Raw genomic sequence first — 16,746 nt, 5'->3', positions numbered from 1 at the left:
TATTGAGTTCTTTTGTTCTCACTCTTAAAGCTTTTAAGTAAAAGAGTTGAGTTCTTGTATTGGAAGTGTGATCTTATAAGTTGGGTTATTTTTTATACAGTCACTAGGATTAGGGCTATTAGATATCGCTGCGGTGATTTAGGTTGTGGGATGTCGACTTCCCAGGTCTAGATGTCGACTTCTAGGCAGAAGTAGCACTGGGTAGTGATTAGACGAGAAGTTGTAAATTGGGATTGTTTGGCTTTGAACTAATACTATTGATAGTGAACTTACTTCCTGACTTGGTAGCCCCCAAATTAGGTGTTGTTGCACTGAACTGGGTTAACAACTTTATGTGTTATTTATCATTATTCAATTTTAATTATATATCAAATGCAGTCTGTTGAATCTGGTTTGTTTCCAGATGTTGTTACATTTGTCTTAACAACATGTAGGACAATTGTGTTAGCATGTGTTATGCATGTACAAGAATTTTCAGTATATATTGTATATAGGCTTGTATAGATGGTTATTTTGCTTTTGTTTTCCATAGTTGTATATTTTTATTTGTTTCCATACTTGTGAATATATGTGTTTCATACTTGTATATATGTGTTAATTAATGTTTGTGTACATATTTGTATATCTGTGTTTTCTTTTATGTTTGTGCATGTGTTGTGTATATTTGTACCCGTAACATTTGTTCAAGTGTTTGGTTATGACATTTTCTTTAGGTTTTCACGGTGTGAAGAAACACCATGGCATGACAAGAGGAAGTTACTATCCAGGCACAATAAAAGCATCGAGCTAACGACGTGAAACAAGCAGTGGTTACGATGCAACCCAATAGGTTTTTGAGTTTGTATATTTTTCAATTACTAGAATAGTCAATAAAGAGTGAGAATGGTTGGGCTGCATGAGAGAAAACCCATTTTTGAAATTATGGTTTTTTCCAGTTCGCGCTAAGCGGGAACAGAGGGCGCTTAGCGTGCTCTGTTAAATTTTGCAAAATCTCTCATTTTTCCATCCACTTTCACCAGTTTTGGTTTATGTTTTTTGTGTTTAGTTAGTTTTAGTTCAATTTTGTAGGTTGTTAGAAATAAATTTTGTGTTTGTTCTCAAGTTTTGTTTTTGATTAGCTTGAGGATGCATTTGGTGATTGTTCAATTTTGATTGTTCAACAAATAAATGTTACGGTAGAGTGAAAAGTTTAAAAAGAGTTGCATTGCTAAGGTTTGTGTTTATTTCCTTTCTATAACATAACATGTTTATGAATCTTAGGCTTTGTACAACTTACATGACATTTATTCTTTTGTAATTTTTGTTCACTTTTTAATCACTTCATACCCCAATGCGAGGAACCTTTCCATTATTTACTAAATTGCATTGAGACCAACATTCTTGCTTAACTCGTTTGAATTATGTTTAATCTCTCATTTGTGTTGTTTTGTATGATAACATCAAAATGATGAAGGAATTTGTTTGATTTTGAGCACAACCATGTGGCCAAATAGTCAATTTACCTTTTGGGTGAGTGAGAAATTTTCTTACCCCTTTAAGTCTTTGTTAGAATCGATGTTGGTGTTGATTTCAATTTTTGTATGGATTCTAAAAAATTTTCTTGAACCATAACGATGACTTGTTATTTGAGTCTTCACCGTTGCCTTATAAGTTTGGGAGCATTCACATTACATGTTTGGTTGTATTCAAGTTGGGGAGAAAGAAAGGTAGTTTGCTATGCGGTTGAGAAAAAAAGTCAAAAAGAAAAGTGAGAAAGAAAAGAAAAGAAAAAAAATGAAAAGACTTGAAAAAAAGCTAGAATAATGGTTGTGTTAATAAGTTGTATGGAGTGGTGTAACAATTTGAAAAAAGATAAAAGTGAATGGAATTTGCGGATGCTTGAAATGGTGACATGTAATTTCTCATTTGTTTAGGCAAGTTTTTGTTTCAATTACCTAGAAAAACAATTTTTTGTTACTTAAGCCACATTACAACCCTTAAAGCCCTTGTGATTTTGCTTTTGTACTTTCAACATGAGTTTTTTTAGATGAATGCATAATTTGAATTAATGTTGGCATGATTGTTGTGTGTGAATGTCCCTCAATTTTTTTCATCCCTTGATTATTTGTGCGTTAGGCATGATTCATTCTTGAACATTTGTTGTTTAAGAATTTCTGACATATTTGTTGTACTTAGAATTTGTTTCGTATTCATTGTGTCGTTGTAGTTTAGTGTTAAGCATGATTCCTTATGTGTACTTTTATTTGTTTACCATTCATTTGTTTTCCATTTGAGACTTGTTGAGCATGATTCTTTGTTGATTACATTTGTTTCCTTAGGTTGATTAATTCTTGTTTGGGGACAAACAAGTTTAAGTTGGGGAGAGTTTGTTGAGTGCTAAATTGTATTTATTTTTACTGTGAATAATTAGCATTCATCGGCTCAATTCATTTGATTTTCGTCAATAAACCTCAATTTTTGTGTACATTTTGTATAGTTTATGTTATAGTGTATACCGTATGTTATTGTGTAAATATCAATTTTAACTTTTGGAACTTCTAACATGGTTTGCTTAAGAGCTTCCTTTTATTTTTTTCATTTATAAAACCTTGGCTTCTATGTGTGAAATTATTCTTTTATTTGAAGTCAATCTTTTAAAAGTGTCTTTACCTTCACCATATGGATTTTCAAAAGCATTTTGTAAATCAAAATAAGACATTTTATCATTAGGTTCATATTTAGAATGACTTACATTCTTCTTCTTTAGATGGTCTGTGAGGCAAAAATTTGTCGTTTCATCATTATCACTTGAGCTATCTTCACTTGAGGACTCATTATCACTTTCCGAAGAAATGTATGCTCTTATAGACTTGCTAGAATTCTTGTATTGGCCCTTTCCTTTATCATTCTTAAGCAATGGACAATCTGGATTATACTGACCGACCTTTCCACAATTATAGCATGAACCTTTAGATTTATCTTTCTTATTCTCATCTTGCCTTACGAAACTCGATTGTCATCTATAGTTGATGAGACCTTTGTCGGAGTGCTTCATTCCATTTTTCTTGAGATACCTATTATATCTTCTAACAAACAATCTCATTCTTCCTCATCCAAACAATCATCATCACTAGAGTCACTCTTATCTTTCTCTTTAGTTGAGGACTTAGAACTAGAAGTCAAAAGAGGAATTGACTTCTTGTCTATCTCCTTTTCATTGTTCTATTCTATCTTAATCTTCTTCTCATGCTTCTCTAAGCAAATGAACTTTTTCTCATGTTCTTCAAGCTTTCCAAACAAAGCAGTAATGTCTAAAGGTAATAGGTCATTAGCTTCCTTGATAGCGGTAACCTTTGGTTGCCATTCCCTTCCTATTAAGACATCTCAATACTTTGTTAGTAGCAATTTCATTAGAAACAGGTTTACCAAGTGCATTTAAATGGTTTACAAGATGAGTGAACCTCTTTTTGCATATCGGCAATGGTTTCACCATTCTTCATATGAAAGAGTTCAAACTCTTGACTCAAAGTATTGATTCTAGCTTGTTTGACTTCATTAGTACCTTCATGGTCAACTTGCAATGAGTCCCACACAGCTTTAGCGATTGTACAATGAGACACACGATAATATTCATCATCTCCTAAAGAGGATATGAGAACATTTCTTGCTTTCTAATTATACGACCACTTTTTTTCATCTTCCACGTCCCATTGTGCTTTCAGTTTAGGTACAACAACGTCGGCCGCATTGGTCATAGTTGAAGGATATAAAAACACTTAGAAAGGGGGGTTTGAATAAGTGTGACTTTAAAAACTCTTAAGATAAAAACAATTGCACAATGATTTTTATCCTGGTTCGTTGTTAACGAAACTACTCCAGTCCACCCCCTTAGAGTGATTTACCTCACCTGAGGATTTAATCCACTAATTAACCTTGATTACAATGGTTTTCCACTTAGATACCCTCTAAGTCTTCTAGAGTATTCTGATCACAACCTGATCACTCTAGGCACCTTTTACAAATTAATGTAAAACAAATTCTTACAAGAGTATTACAATGCTTCTTAATAAGCTATAATCACAACTGTGATATTTCTCTTAAGTTCTAAGCTTAAATCTCACTAAGATATTACAAATGAAGTGAGGTTGAAGATGAAGTTTGAGAGCTTTTGAATTTGACAGCGTTTCTGTATTCTTGCGCAAGAGTTGTGTTATTCAGCTTCTCATCAGAGCTTCTATTTATAGGCGTTTTGAGAAGATGACCGTTGGGAGCATTTAATGCGTTGCGTGATCCATACAACATTGCATTTATTGTTTCACTCTTTTGTCAATTACCTCGAGCCTTGCTTTTCCTGCTTTAACTGACTTTGCCTTTAATAGCTTCTAACGTTCCTTTTTTCAGTCAGCGTAGCCTGTCATCTTGTACTTGCTTATGATCTGATGTTTGTAGATACAATGTTTGAATTAATCAGAGTCAAACAGCTTGGTGCAGAGCATCTTCTTGTCTTCTGACTTTGAAGTGCTTCTAGCGTGATACCATAAGAACTTCAGTGCTTCTGCTTCTGAACTCAAGTTCTTCTGATGCTTCACTAGACCATGTTCTGATTCTGCTTGACCATCTTCTGATGTCTTGCGAGAGCATGTTCTGATGTTGCATACTTGAACCTTCTGAGTCAGTGCTTCTTGCGCTGAATTGTGCATACTCTTTAGAGATTTCCTGAAATGGAAAATGCATAGGATTAGAGTACCACATTGTCTTATACAAAATTCATATATAATTTTATCATCAAAACTAAGAATATTGATCAGAACAATTCTTGTTCTAACAATCTCCCCCTTTTTGATGATGACAAAAACATATATAATTGATATGAATTTGCAATCAGAATATCAGATGACTAAAGATAATTACACAGTTATAGCATAAGCATATAAACATAGTGTGTGAATATGTCTCCCCCTGAGATTAACAATCTCCCTCTGAAATAAATACTAGAAGAATTTATAAATAAAAGACTTCCCTGAGTATTTTTCATTTCAGTCGAGACGTTCACATTTGCCTAGAACTTTAGAACATTCAGAGCTTCTGCTTCTTGCTTCTATAGGACAGCTTCAGAGCTTTGAATTTCTTCTTGAATCATTGCATGCTTAATTGTATCAGAACATTCTTAAATGTACCAGAGCATCATCAGAGCATCTTTAGATCCTGAAATGTTTCAGAACAAACTAGACAACAAAAGTCAGAGCATGAATGAATTAGAACATTCTTTTAAGAAAGAACATGTATCAGAGCAATGCTAAAAAAAATATCAGAGCAAGCTTTGATAAGTTCTTAAAAGAATTATGTATTAGAACATATGAGGGATAAGAATGTGTTAGAGCATATTCTGCCACGAGAATATCAGAACATTCTTCCTTCTTGCTTCTGATCTTGAAGCTTCACAGCACTAAGCTTGCTTCAATTCCAAGTGCATGTTTCTTTACAGAATTGCGTTTCCCCATGTATTTGCTTCTCATGTTGAGCTTTTTCAGAATATCTTCAATCCTGCAAAAAATCTCAAAGACATAGAACTTGCAAATAATGTTAGGAATGTTGAGACTTAATCAATTATCATGTTTCTCCCCCTTTTTGTCATAACATCAAAAAGCATACAAAAGATTCAGATGAAAAACAATATGAGTGAAGAAGATAATATTTCATTGATTCAACAAAATATCAGAAGATAGAAAAAGATAGAAACAGATGCAAGAAACAAGAAAACAACTAAGACCAAAAGACTACGACTAGCCTAGCCTAGAGACTATCTTGGCCAGAAGGTTTTGAATCTCATAAGTGCTTTCTGTCTGCGTCTTCATGAATGAGCGAAACTCATTGTGAGTATCTTCATGCTTATCCAAACGAGAAGCTAGAGCATCTTGATTCTTTTGAAAAGCCTTCATTGCGTTCACCAGAACAGAAGGTTCATCAGAAGAAGCTTCACAACTATCATTCAAGGGAGTAGCATGCTCAACAGCAACATCAATCATGAGAACATCATCTTGATTTTCCTGAACAGGAAATTTCTCAGCACTAGGATTCTCAGCATCAGCTTCTGACATAGAAGCATCTTCAACATATTCCGGAGCAGGGATATCAGAATCTTCATTCTCAAGAGCCTGAAGAATTTCAGCCAGATTCCTTGGAGGTGTAGGACCAGCAACTTCTGATGGGTATTCAACAGTTGGATATACCATATCTGGTGTTTTTTCTGAGGGATTCTCCCTTAGCCAGTTGAACAACGACTGAAAGTCTCCAGTCAGAACAAGAAACTGAGGCTTCCATACAACCATTGCAACGCATGGTTCATCTTCAAGCTCATTGACAAATTTCTTCTCCTCAAAAGATCTCCAATTTCTGATTGGATGATAGTAATTACCATCATCAACCTCTAAGAAACAACCAGAAGAACCAGATGCCTCAGCCACGCATCTCTTCTGGATGTTCATAGCATCAAACTGAAAGTCCTTCTTAAAGATTCTCCATAAGCTTCGAATAGCAACATGATCCAACTTGGAGTCATGAGAAACTCTCAAAGTTTCCATCCTTGTTCTGAATTTAAGCTTGAACAAGTCAAAGCAGATATCAATAGATGGTTCAGGAGGGTTAAAGGTGAATCGATAATTAGGGTACAGAAGGCAATAGGGTTTGGATTTTCTTGAAGGTAAAGAATGAGTTAGAGAAGGTGTAGAATCTGTGGTGAAGGTGGATGAAGATGAATTTTCAGAAGGTGTTGGGGGAATGGCATTTAGTGGTTGAGGGTTCAGAATATGCGTAGAAGGAGGTGGTTGGTTACTGTTTGGAATGGTGAAAGAATTATGGGGTTTAGAAGGAGGAGGCTTTTTCTGAGTGGAACAGGCAGAAGAATCTACACGAAAAGCTTTCTTAATGCGGTTATCAAGGTATTCATCAGATTGTACTTTGAGAGGATCAAAGAGTTGCTTCTGCTTCTTAGCTGGCTTAACATTAGGTCCTGCTTCTGAGGCCTTTCTCTTCAACTTCTTTTCTTTCTTCTTCTGTTCTTTCTTTCTTAACTCATCCAGAGATGGAAGAGTTCTCCCTCGAATCCACGCAGGATCAACAGAAGTTTGAGCTTTGACACAAGACTTCAAATAGCGCTTAACAGACTTGTCTAGATCTTCTTTGAACAAGTGAGAGAAACTCTCAACAGGGGTTCTTCTAGTTAGAATATCTGGAAATATTCTTGGAATAGAAGTTACCTTCTCAATCAGTTGCGTCCTTTGTAACTCAAAAGCATTCAGAATGTGTCCTTGGATGACAATTAAGAACTTGGGTGAACCAACAGCTCTCAGAAGATCCATCAAGTCACTTTCTATCAGAATATCTGAAATCATTCTAGCAAGAGGGATAGTGTTCTTCTTGAAATTTGGATTCTTCTTGCGTTCTTCATCTCTTGATTCTTCAATATTTGTCTACAAATGTTGAAAGAGAATGTTTGAGAGATTAACTTTCATACCTTTTCCAATGCAGAAAAGTACATACTTCTGATCCTGATTTACATACGTAGAAGCAAGAGATAGCTTTCTATGATAGAGAGATCCCAGAATAATCTCAGTCCAAACTCTATAGGAAGGCTTCAAAGAAGCAGTTTGATGAGATGTAGATCCAGAGGAAGACAATTCTCTACCAACTTTCTCCCAATCAACTCTACCAGGAAGAGCACCTGTGATTCCATCTGTGTCATCAAGACCATACAACTTCCTTATCACCTTCTCAGTTATAACAACTTCATGCCCTAATACGAAGGAGATGATAGCAGTTGGAGTAACTGTTGCATGAGTCTAGAAATCCCTAACCAAGAGAGCATAAACTGGTCCAATCAATCTTTCAAAGTAGTTTGACCAACCTTGTACCAGCATTGCAGCCTTGGTTTTGAAATCATGTTCCAACAGATTTTCAAAATTCACCATTGTTTTGCATAGAACTTCAAGTTCATCATGTGGAATAGAACAAGTCTTCAAAGGATGATATCCATATCTGTGTTGAACGAGATGTGCTGAAGACAATTTGTGTTGAATACTTGAGGATGAAAGCATGAATTCACTCTGAGATTCGGTTTAGAAACTAGGGTTTATGCAAGAACGAGAAAGAAAGAGATGAATGAAAGAGACAATGAATGAAGAGAGAGAATGTAAAGAAATGAATTGTTATGGAGATGAGTTTTTATAGAGACGGATTTGAAATGAAATGCAATATGCGTTTTAATGAACAGGGTTACAGAAAAACATAGAATCAAATGCATTTAATGAGAAATGACGTTAGGAGAGATAACGTAATATTTGAAATGATTTGCACAGTTACCTAGGGCGGCGTCTCCTTAACTGCACGCGTACTTGTCCAAATAGAGTGAACACGTGTTCAACATCTAGAAAGATGGTGACATCTGTTTTGCTTTAAAGAGATTCTGAATCAACTTAGATAATGAAACGTTAGTAATAACAGAATCAGAACATCTAATTGATCAACATCAGAACTTCTTATAAGAAGATAAAACAAAATCATTTCAGAACTAATCCATACGTCAGAACTTCTCATCTTCTCATTCTGGGCATAAGTCCATACTAATATTCTTCAGAATGAACTTAAACCTATCTTCAGCAATGGTTTTTGTAAAGATATCAGCCCATTGATGGTTTGTATCAACAAAGTTTAAAGAAAGAACACCCTTCTGAACATAGTCCCTAATGAAATGATGTTTGATCTCAATATGTTTAGCTTTGGAATGTAAGATTCGATTCTTAGACAAGCAAATAGCAGAGGTATTATCACAGAAGATAGGAATGTTACTCTCATATATCTGATAATCTTCTAGCTGACTTTTCATCCAGAGCATCTTTGTACTACATCCAGCAGCAACAACATATTCTGCTTCTGTTGTAGAGAGGGCAATGGTAGCTTGCTTCTTGCTGTACCAGGAGATCATATGACTTCCAAGAAATTGACAACTTCCAGAAGTACTCTTTCTTTCAATTCTATCTCCAGCATAATCAGCATCACAGAATCCTACTAAGTTGTATTCTTTAGATCTTCTGTAGACTAAACCAACATTAGTAGTATCTTTCAGATACCTCAGAATTCTCTTAACAACTGTTAAGTGAGATTCTCTAGGATCTGATTGGAATCTTGCACACAGACAAACACTGAATAAAATATTAGGTCTAGAAGCAGTAAGATATAGAAGAGATCCAATCACACCTCTGTACAACTTCTGATCTACCTTCTTACTTACCTCATCCTTACCTAAGATACACGTTGGGTGCATAGGAGTCTTTGCTTCTTTGCTTTCAGAAAGATTAAACTTCTTCAGAAGTTCTTTCACATACTTGGTTTGATGAACATACGTTCCTTCTAATGTTTGATTGATCTGGATCCCAAGGAAATACTTGATTTCTCCCATCATGCTCATTTCAAACTCAGCCCGCATAGACTTAGCAAACTCCTTTCCAAGTGTAGCATTAGATGTTCCAAAGATAATATCATCAACATAAATTTGGCAAATTAAAAGATCCTTTTTAAAGGTTTTACAAAAGAGAGTAGTATCCACTTTTCCTCTAGTGAAACCATTATCCAGAAGGAAAGAACTTAATCTTTCATACCAAGCTCTAGGAGCTTGCTTCAATCCGTACAATGATTTCTTTAACTTAAAAACATGTCATGGAGACTTAGAGTCTTCAAAACCAGGAGGTTGGTGGATATAGACTTCCTCATCTATATAACCATTTCAGAAGGCACTCTTAACATCCATCTGATATAGAGTGATGTTATGTTGAGTGGCAAAAGAAATCAATAAGCGAATAGATTCTAACCTGGCCACTGGTGCAAAGGTTTCTGTATAGTCAATACCTTCTTGCTGACTATAGCCCTGAGCCACCAGTCTGGCTTTGTTTCTTACAACTTCTCCTTTTTCGCTTAACTTGTTTCTGAAGACCCACTTCGTACCAATGATGTTAAATCCTTTTGGTCTAGGAACAAGATCCCACACATCATTCCTTGTAAACTGATTTAGTTCTTCTTGCATAGCAATTATCCAGTCTGCATCTTCTAGAGCTTGATCAACAGAAGTTGGCTCGAACAGAGAAACAAGACCTAATTGACATTCTGCATTGTTCTTAAGGAATTCTCTTGTTCTGATAGGATCATCCTTCTTTCCAAGAATGACATCTCCTGAGTGAGCAGAGATGAGTCTAGAAGATCTTCTGACAGTTGGCTCTTCAGAAATTCTGAGATTCTCTAAAGAAACAGCAACTTGATCTTCTGATACTTTGCTTCTGGGTTCTTCAGCTTCTGATACTTTGCTTCTTGGTTCTTTAGCTTCTGAAATTGAGATATCTATATCTGCAAAATTCTCAAACTGCTTTGGCTTTTCAAGACCAAGCTTATCATCAAATCTGATATTGATTGATTCTTCAACAATCAATGTTTCAGTATTGTATACTCTGTAGCCTTTAGAGCGTTCAGAATATCCAAGAAGGAAACACTTATGTGCCATAGAATCAAACTTACTCAGATGATATTTAGTATTCAGAATAAAACAAACACATCCGAAAGGATGAAAATATGAAATGTTGGGCTTTCTGTTCTTCCACAATTCATAAGGAGTCTTATTAAGAATAGGTCTAATAGAGATTCTATTCTGAGTATAACATGCAGTGTTTATTGCTTCTGCCCAGAAATTCTTAGCCATATTGGTTTCGTTGATCATGGTTCTGGCCATTTCTTGTAGAGTCCTATTCTTTCGCTCTACAACTCCTTTTTGCTGTGGAGTTCTAGAGCAAGAGAAATCATGGGCAATACCATTTTCTTTGAAGTAAACCTCAAAGAATCTGTTCTCAAATTCGCCCCATGATCACTTCTGACCTTTATGATTTTACACTCTTTCTCAGATTGGATCTGAGTGCAGAATTCAAAGAACACTGAATGAGACTCATCCTTGTGTTTCAAGAACTTTACCCATGTCCATCGACTATAATCATCTACGATGACTAATCCATATTTCTTCCCTCTGACGGATGCTGTTTTGACTGGGCCAAACAGATCAATGTGCAGAAGTTCTAGCGGCCTAGAGGAAGAAACAACATTCTTAGACTTGAATGCAGGTTTGGAAAACTCCCCTTTTGACATGCTTCGCAAAGAGCATCTGATTTGTATTTCAGATTAGGGAGTCCTCTGACCAGATTTAGTTTGTTAATCTGAGAAATCTTTCTCAAACTAGCATGGCCTAATCTTCTGTGCCAGACCCATTGCTCTTCGCTAATAGACATAAGACAAGTTACCTTCTGATTCTTAAGATCTTGAAGATCAATCTTGTAAATGTTGTTCTTTCTCTTGCCTGTAAATAGGATTGAGCCATCCTTCTGACTTACAGCCTTACAAGACTTTTGATTAAAGATTATGTCATAACCATTGTCACTTAATTGACTTATGGACAACAAGTTATGAGCTAATCCATCTACCAAAAGAACATTAGTTATAGAAGGAGAATTACCAGTACTTATGGTTCCTGAGCCAATTATCTTGCCCTTCTGATCTCCTCCAAACTTAACTTCTCCAACAGATTTAAGCACCTGGTCTTGGAACATAGACCTTCTTCCCGTCATGTGTCGAGAGCACCTAGAGTCCAGGTACCATGACATGCTTTCCTTTGTATTCTTTGCAGCCAAGGATATCTGCAACGGGAATAATCTTTTCCTTAGATACCCACATTTTCTTGGGTCCTTTCTTGTTAGTTCTCCTAAAGTTCTGATTGAACTTGGGTTTAGCATGATAAACAACAGGAGGTACAGCATGATAATTCTTATTCTGAGTTACATGATATTTCCTAGCTTGTGTCACATGCTTCTTAGTGTGTGTAATTTGAAAGCTTTTAGCATGTGATGTGAGCTTAATATCATGGGAGTGGCCATACTTGAACTGATCATACAAGGGCTTGTATGTGATTTTAATATCATCTACATGTTCAAGTTTGTATAGGGTTTCACCCTCATAGCCTATGCCAACTCTCTTGTTTCCACTAACAGCATATATCATAGAGGCAAGTTGACTTCTTCCAATACCTCTAGATAAGAACTTTCTAAAGCTCAAGTCATATTCTTTAAGAATATGGTTCAGACTAGGAGTAGACTTTTCTGAGTTAGAAGGAGATCCAATATCTTTGGATAATTTTAAAACTTTTTCTTTCAGTTCAGAATTTTCCACTTCCAGCTTCTTAGTTTCAGATTCAAATAGCTTTTTCAGCTTTTTGTATTTGATACTAAGACGAGCCTTGAGTTCCAGAAGTTCTGTTAAACTGGAAACTAACTCTTCTCTTGATAGTTCAGAAAATACCTCTTCAGAATCTGATTGTGATGTAGATTTTGATCCATCATCAACTGTGGCCATCAGCGTAATGTTTTCCTGCTCACCTTCAGAGTCTGATTCTGATTCTGATGAGTCTGAATCATCCCAAGTTGCCATAAGACCTTTCTTCTTATGAAACTTCTTCTTGGGCTTCTCCTTCTGAAGCTTTGGACACTCATTCTTGTAGTGGCCTGGCTCATTGCACTCAAAACACGTGACCTTCTTCTTGTCATATCTTCTGCTTCCAGAAGATTCTCCTTTCTCAAGCTTTTTAGAATTTTGAAGTTCTTGAACTTCCTATGCTTGCTTTTCCAGAGTTGGTTTACCCTTCTGGAGATCATGGACAGTTCATCTTCTTATTCTGATTCTGATTCTTCAGAATCTTTTTCTTCAGCCTGAAAAGCGTTAGTGCATTTTTTTATAGTTAGATTTTAATGCAATAGACTTACCTTTCCTCTGAGGTTCATTAGCATCCAGCTCTATTTCATGACTCCTCAGAGCACTGATCAATTCTTCAAGACAGACTTCATTCAGGTTCTTGGCAATTTTGAATGCAGTCACCATTGGACCCATCTTCTTGGAAAGCTTCTGATGATCTTCTTGACGTGATCAACCTTTGTGTATCCCTTGTCAAGAACTCTTAATCCAACAGTTAGAGTTTGAAATCTTGAGAATATTGTTTCAATGTTTTCATCATCCTCCATCTTGAAGGCTTCATATTTTTAGATTAAAGCAAGAGCTTTAGTCTCCTTGACTTGGGCATTTCCTTCATGAGTCATTTTCAATGATTCATATATGTCATGGGCAGTTTCCCTGTTAGATATCTTCTCATATTTAGCATGAGAGATAGCATTCAGCAAAACAGTCCTACACTTATGATGATTTTTGAATTGCTTCTTTTGATCATCATTCATTTCTTGTCTTGTAAGCTTTACGCCAGTAGCTTTCACTGGATGTTTGTAACCATCCATCAGAAGATCCCATAAGTCACCATCTAGACCAAGGAAGTAACTTTCAAGTTTATCTTTCCAGTATTCAAAGTTTTCACCATCAAATACTGGTGGTCTAGTATAACCATTGTTACCATTTCCATTGTGTTGCTTAGTTGAGCAAGATGTAGATGTATTTGTTGGATCTTCACCAGCCATCTTGTACTGAAGCGTTTTTCTCTTCCTGAATCTTTTCTAAACACGGTTAAGTGCTTGCACCTTAGAACCGGCGCTCTGATGCCAATTGAAGGATAGAAAAACACTTAGAAAGGGGGGGTTGAATAAGTGTAGCTTTTAAAACTAGTAAGATAAAAACAATTTGCACAATGATTTTTATCCTGGTTCGTTGTTAACTAAACTACTCCAGTCCACCCCCTTAGAGTGATTTACCTCACCTGAGGATTTAATCCACTAATCAACCTTGATTACAATGGTTTTCCACTTAGATACCCTCTAAGTATTCTAGAGTATTCTGATCACAACCTGATCACTCTAGGCACCTTTTACAAATTAATGTAAAACAAATTCTTACAAGAGTATTACAATGCTTCTTAATAAGCTATAATCACAACTGTGATATTTCTCTTAAGTTCTAAGCTTAAATCTCACTAAGATATTACAAATGAAGTGAGGTTGAAGATGAAGTTTGAGAGCTTTTGAATTTGACAGCGTTTCTGTATTTTTGCGCAAGAGTTGTGTTATTCAGCTTCTCATAAGAACTTATATTTATAGGCGTTTTGAGAAGATGACCGTTGGGAGCATTTAATGCGTTGCGTGATCCGTACAGCATTGCATTTAATTTTTCACTCTTTTGTCAACTACCTCGAGCCTTGCTTTTCCTGCTTTAACTGACTTTGCCTTTAATAGCTTCTAACGTTCCTTTTGTCAGTCAGCGTAGCCTGTCATCTTGTACTTGCTTCTGATCTGATGTTTGTAGATACAATGTTTGAATTAATCAGAGTCAAACAGCTTGGTGCAGAGCATCTTCTTGTCTTCTGACTTTGAAGTGCTTCTAGCGTGATACCATAAGAACTTCAGTGCTTCTGCTTCTGAACTCAAGTTCTTCTGATGCTTCAATAGACCATGTTCTGATTCTGCTTGACCATCTTCTGATGTCTTGCGAAGCATGTTCTGATGTTGCATACTTGAACCTTCTGAGTCAGTGCTTCTTGCGCTGAATTGTGCATACTCTTTAGAGATTTCCTGAAATGGAAAATGCATAGGATTAGAGTACCACATTGTCTTATACAAAATTCATATATAATGTTATCATCAAAACTAAGAATATTGATCAGAACAATTCTTGTTCTAACAATAGTAATTTTCAAAGGGACCATTTGTGACGGAGCTCCATACTTTCCTATCAATGGAATTTAGATAGATATTCATACAATCTTTCCAATAAATATAGTTTTCTCCATTGAAAATGGGTGCTCTATTATACTTCTTTTTAGGTTCGGAATCCATTATCTAATAAGCAACTTTGAAGCACAAGATAAACAGGCGGTCGTGATACCACTTGTTAGACGATAGGCTATGATCTAGAGGGGTGAATAGATTGAAAATGAAATTTTTTACTATGGTGCGCGGAAACAATCCCAGATCGAGAATCGTTTATCCCGAACCGTTATCGAAAAGACCGGATATGCGTAAATCGCCAGAACGAATACATAAGCTGAGAAAGACAACCAATATATTTTCATCAATTTGTGTTTAAATATAAATCACACAGTAGTAACCTTCCAATGATATAATACACAAAAAGCGACTTAAGCAATTTTTCAAACATTTTGTGTGCAATCGATTCAACCCATATTTTTCTTCGAATTTTGTTAATATGAGAAACCAATTACAATCACTTAGATTGTAATCAACTCAAAAAAATGTTTGAAGTATTAGACGAAGAAATAATCTCTATGTATCAATCACATAATCAACAGTTTAACAATCTCCATGTAAACATAAAATCGAGAGAGAGAGAGAGAGAGAGAGAGAGAGAGAGAGAGAGATTGAGAGAGAGAGAGAGAGAGAGAGAGAGAGAAAGAGAGAGAGAGAGAGAGAGAGAGAGAGAGAGAGAGAGAGAGACGCAGGGATTTGTTTAGGAAATTCCCCAATCGGCCTCGCTACGGGTACGTCTACCCCCAATTCCAAAGGAATAGAGATAATAAAAAATTAACCTTTGCAAATGTAGTTTACAAGAGAAAAGTAGCAATTCAACCCTCCAAACCTTATGGTTGATGTAGGTCATATCTTTTTCTCTTTCCTTGATCTTGAGATAGATCAAGTAATTTAATACTTCCAATTTGATCCTCCGGTTACCGTTACTCTTTTGACAGAACTCTTTTCTTTGAAGCTTTCACTAAGAAGATCCAAATTGGGAATGTATTGTAACCCAAGATTACCAAAGTGATCATCTTATTTCTATTACTCCTTTGATAGAAACTGTAACACCCTCATTTTCATTTATTAATTATTTTCTTATAGTTATTTATTTAATTATTATATGATATAGTAATTAATTAAATCGTGTGATTTTATGAATATATGAATTATTTGAATCAATTTGTGATATATGTGTTTTGGGTTAGTAAGTGTGAAAATGAAAAAATAATCATTTGTGTCTAATATTGTGTTAGCATGAGAAATAGTGGAGGTGTTACTGTTAATTGGTAAGCCCATTTAAAATATGAATTAGAGGGGTTTTCACAAAATAGGAGAGAAAAGAGAAAGATAGTAAGAAAAGATGATAAGAGAAGAGAAAGAGAGAAGAGGATAAGAGGAGAGAAAGAAAGAAGAGGAGATAACTCTAGAAACTCAAATCCTAAGGTAAGGGTGAGATTTCTCCATTATTATGGATTTGTATAATGATGTATGTAATGGGTAGTTACATGATTTAGAGATTTTGTTCTTCAATTTCTAGGTTTTGACATGTTTAGAGTGAAACCTCTAAATTTCTATGATTTTAAAATTATTAGGTTTTGAGGATAATTCTTTATATATGATGATTAATTGTGTTTGATTGTTTGTTGAATTCTCAATATTTATTAGATATTGGCAGGCCAGCACTGGGACAGGGCAAGCAGGCCCACAATACAGGGCCTAAAAAAAATGGGGGCCTCAATGTTAAAGGGTGTAGTTAAGAAATTATAATATTAAAAAAGTAAAATATGTAGGTGTTATCGAAAATTGTGTATACTTGTTGTTCGTAGCGCAGCGGTTAAAACTGTGCTATTGGAAGCAAACCGTCATCAGTTCAAAACGTAGCTTCATCATTATTTTTAATTCTTATTGTTTTATAGGAACACTCTATTCTTTCAGTATAGTAAACTGGCGTATGCAATTCAAGTAATGTTACCTAATTACATAGGGTGTGATAATTAACATT

The sequence above is a fragment of the Vicia villosa genome, unplaced genomic scaffold (assembly GCF_029867415.1).
Source record: "Vicia villosa cultivar HV-30 ecotype Madison, WI unplaced genomic scaffold, Vvil1.0 scaffold7, whole genome shotgun sequence".
Classification (NCBI taxonomy): domain Eukaryota; kingdom Viridiplantae; phylum Streptophyta; class Magnoliopsida; order Fabales; family Fabaceae; genus Vicia; species Vicia villosa.
Note: the sequence above shows the minus strand (reverse complement) of the source record.